The sequence below is a fragment of the Pavona decussata genome, unplaced genomic scaffold (genome assembly GCF_977016875.1).
Source record: "Pavona decussata unplaced genomic scaffold, jaPavDecu1.1 SCAFFOLD_153, whole genome shotgun sequence".
Taxonomy (NCBI): domain Eukaryota; kingdom Metazoa; phylum Cnidaria; class Anthozoa; order Scleractinia; family Agariciidae; genus Pavona; species Pavona decussata.
The window spans coordinates 682,613-687,083 of record NW_028145565.1 but is presented as its reverse complement, the minus strand read 5'-3'; the positions used below and the strand labels follow the sequence as shown (position 1 = coordinate 687,083).

Here is a 4,471-nt window from a genome sequence, read left to right as displayed (position 1 = left end):
AACTGAATAAGAGGCTTTTCGCCTGGAAAGGGATGAAAACAGGAGCGGCATGAGCTCCTGATGAAAAGTAGTACAGCCCTTCCAATTGACAGGTAGAGTTTACAGAATTAAAAACCGAAAATTTTAGCTCTTATTAAATGCAAACTTTGCTAAGGCCCTTAGGCGCCCCATTTTTCTTGTAACGATAAGCCGACACTTTCCCGCCAAAAAATCACCCGCGGGGCGCCATTTCCCGCCAATGACGCCCGGCGGCAATGCCATAGACCAATCATATAACACAATTTTACACCACGTGATAAAAAGTCACGTGGGGTGAATGTAATGTTTGCGCCGTCTTCCCCAAAAAAGCTCATTGAGCTGCATGAAGGAAGACAAACAAGCAACGGCTTTGTAGGAGGAGAAAGAAAACGTTTTTGGTGATAAATATGCCTACTTCTCCTGCACTTCTTTGTAAAGAAGACCTACTTTTGGGCAGCTCAACGACCACTCAGCTGGGAAAAAGGTAAGCTTTTATTTTTCACACATTATTTGAGCTTAACTTTGCACCACACGCCTAAGTTTGCATAATTTGCCATCAGTTGTTAAAAATTTGTGTCTCTGGTAATTAAAATTGTTTTCTTTTTTGTAAAATGTCTGGAATAAATAAATTATCTTTCTCGTAACTGAAATTCAATTATCATTTCTTTTGCAGCAGAAATATTTTGTCGAGGCAAGAAAATTTAACAAGATTGAAGCAACTTATTGCCGAGAACACGCGTGGCCTTGAAACACTGAGCTTCTTTTTCAAGTTGGAGGAATTCAAGCAAAAGGTAATTATCGTTCTTTTGCTTCCAAACTTTAAGTAAAGCTTTTAAAACGAGTTTTTTTGTTCAAGCTTCAACGACAAAAATTTTGCAAGACTTCTTCGAGCTGTTTTTTCCAAAACTCACTGTCTTGGCGTTCGTGCGCGATGATTTCTTTAGTAACCAGTATTACAAAGGAGTGTAAATTAAAGGAGAAAATTATTCTGTTGAACTATTATTTCAATAAAGGGAAACATAAAAAAATCACTTACAAGTAGTAAAGAATGATACCAGGTATTTTTCCCTCAAAATCGTTCCCTGTTGAAAAGGAACAAAGAAAAGAAAATTTTTGCAAAGGCACTGCAAAATTCGTCATTTGTCGCGGGAAACACGGGTCACACAAAAACTACACTTTTTGCGAATAAAAAGCTTGTGTTAAATGTTTGCGAGTTTTTCCTTGTTTTAAAACGTACAAAATATTTCTTTTCTAAACAAAGAAGCATCGGGGACTGGATTTTCGTATGTCACATTTCTGTTTTTATTTGTTGTTGTTGTTGTTTTTTTTTTTTTGCGGGAAATATTACGTTAAACATCGTTTAGCCCAAATTCGTCATTTGTCGCGGGAAACACGGGTCACACAAAAACTACACTTTTTGCGAATAAAAAGCTTGTGTTAAATGTTTGCGAGTTTTTCCTTGTTTTAAAACGTACAAAATATTTCTTTTCTAAACAAAGAAGCATCGGGGACTGGATTTTCGTATGTCACATTTCTGTTTTTATTTGTTGTTGTTGTTGTTTTTTTTTTTTGCGGGAAATATTACGTTAAACATCGTTTAGCCCAAAACGAGATGGTTTAGTTTTGTTTTTGTAATTAATACGTAGACTTAGTACGTATTAGGTATAGGATTTTGTAATTTACTGATGAATTTTTACCCTGTATAAACAATCAAACAAAACCTTTCCTTCGGTGGGGGGGGTTAAAAAAGAATAAGCCTCCGCGTCTTTAAATACGACAACGTTATTTATTTTACTTTAAGATTACACTGAGAGAAGAGGGTTGTCTTACAGTCTGCTTTGCAAATTTTGCTCTTTGGAATTCAATCTTGCTTTACTAAGAAATGCTAGAGATCTTCATCTTTTATAGTTAAGAACTTTTGTAATGTATAGAATGACTCGTTTTTCAAATTCTCTGTTACCATTGGGGAAGATTTTGCTAAATGTTATTCTTTTAGTTTCAGTTGTCTTCAATTTCCTTGGCAACAGTTCAGCCCCTAGACCACCTCTGACAGATCTGCAAGAACCAAATGCTAATTCCACCACATGAGCAATAATGTCCAACACCCAGACTGAGACTCACAGCATGCCCACTTCATTCAGAACAGACTACAAATCATTGAATCAGCTCCGCCTTAACAAGCCATGGAAGCTGGTCAGTCAAACCTGGGTGGGAATGGGGGGTAAATAAGAGCTCTGGATGAACCTTACAAAGCACACGATACACAGATGATTGGCTATTCGGCTTAACTTAATTGTAGTTAAGGTTTAGTTAATTGGGCCCCAAGGGTTGGGGGGCTCCTACCCTTAGGCTCCCATGTGGGTTCCTTTGCAGGTTGTTCGGCCATAAACTGGAATTCGGATTTGCTATTCGACTTTTTTCCATCGATCTTTCGATTTTATTTTCGGTTCTTCTGCAAGATCAAGATGTCTTCACTCTGTGGCTTCACTTCGCATATTCTTCAAGGCTCTTCATTGTGGATGCTTTTTTCCTGCTTAGCTGCGCATAAGTTTTCTAAATACAACACTTCACTTGACAGTTTGTTAGCACTGGATTAAGTGAAGCAACATTTGGTAAGGTTCAACCAGATTTTATGTTCAGATTTAATTTAGGAACTGGAGCTTATGTCCATTCAACTTCTGGAAGGAGACCAGTTTTGGCAACTCCTTCCAGGTTTAATGGTCTTTCTGGTTACAGGCAGATAAGAATTTAGTTGATAAGGATTAAGCTAGGCACATAATATTGGGCATAAAGGGACAAACAATGCACACACCCTAGATCAGAGTAGACGGGAAATAGTTAACAATGAGCTGTTTCAACTACCATTGATAATATTATTATTGTATCAAAAAATTTAGCCAATAATCATTTATTGTGCATTAATTATCAGCTATGAAAAACTGTGAGATTAAACGTCACTTATTTCTCTGATACCATTCAAAATTATCAGAACACTGATGTCAGATAAAATATTTATCCAGTTGTCTGTTGTCACTCAAATTATCTGATGTTGCCAATCAAACTTATCAGCCATGGAAAGTTGCAAGATAAAACAGTTACATGCAATAATAATTATTTTTGTCTGTTGTTGCTGACACTTATCAAAAAGCTGGCCAGCTGCCAGATGAACATTTCTAAATTATTGCCTGTTGCAAACAAAATAATCAGAAAGCATCTGGCACTATGGATACAACAAATAATACCAAAATGTGAGTTATAAATTAAAAACTTTTTGGCAATGTTGGTTGGAACAGCTATCATATGTGTTTGTTGTGATTATATAAGTCCAGCTGGGCCTGGTTGTTCAAAGCACAATAGGTGAACATTGATTCTAGTTTTAATTTATAAGAAATCACTCAAGATTTTTCCAAACGAGCTTTGCCTTTTCTTTACACTAACCTTAAAAATAATTAGCTTTCTTAAAGAGCAACATATTGCGCTTTGAACAACTGGGCCTGGGTTCCATGGAGACATGAAGAAGCACAACAGTGTGACAGCATTCCAATATCAGGTATGTGGAGTTTTATTGTTTTCCGGCGATTCAAAGTCCGGCTTTCGAAAACTATCGGCTTCATCTTCGGTTCAAATTTGACAATGAATACAATTTAGAAGCTTGGTATTGACAATGAATAATTCATTGTTATAGCAAGCAGTTTGCGAAACCTGATTGTGTCTGGGGGACCCTGAGTGTTTCAGTTGAAGTGTTATGTTTTACAGACACAGAAACACTCTTGGTTTCACTGGATGCTAAATCTTTAGTGTAGGAGCGCACCCCATGGCAGACCTACCAAGGTCCCATATGTAGATTAATTAATTCTACAAACTGTAACTTAGGAATAAAGTTGAATAAAACTCTGAAAACTGCATTGCTGTCAGTGCATCTTTATTCTAAAACAAACTGGTACTGTAGTGTTGACTAAACAATTGAATACTAACGAAAGTTTCCATTTCAGGGTCATCCGAATTACACACTATTTTTTTCTTCCACAAAAGTACATCTACATCTCATCTTTATTAAGTCTGTAAAAATCCTGATAAGATTTCACACCAACTACTAAAACAAAAAATCTGTACATATGAAGTACTAATCACAATACCTTAAAACTATAGCAATTCTGTTTCAGGATATGCACAAAAATTCCAAAGGAAGAAGTTTGCTTATCCAAACAGTTGTTACTAAGTTGCATTTCCTTAGAATAAAAGAAATGACAAAACTGTTGTCAGTGTCTTCCCTTTATTCTGCAAGGGTGCAAAAATAAAATACATCAATACTAACAATTCTTTTTCAGGAAATCTCCATTTTTTTAGAGACTAATATTATGTATGTATGAAAAAAAATGTAGAGAAAGTGTGTTCAATTGAGCTGTTGTAATATCATTTCCATTTACTCACAATAAAAGAACCAAAAAAGAGT

At 36.0% G+C, this 4,471-nt stretch overlaps 1 long non-coding RNA gene across 2 annotated transcripts; it reads left to right on the top strand.

Annotated features, from left to right (window-relative positions):
- Positions 1-268: 268 nt before the first annotated feature.
- LOC146466157 (uncharacterized) lies at positions 269-3,779 on the top strand. 2 transcript variants are annotated; one of them, XR_014868123.1, is made up of 3 exons: positions 269-502; positions 692-809; positions 2,021-3,779. It is a non-coding gene; the product is annotated as an uncharacterized LOC146466157 (long non-coding RNA). The 2 variants fall into 2 exon arrangements; XR_014868122.1 differs by having other exon boundaries at positions 2,015-3,779.
- Positions 3,780-4,471: the final 692 nt, after the last annotated feature.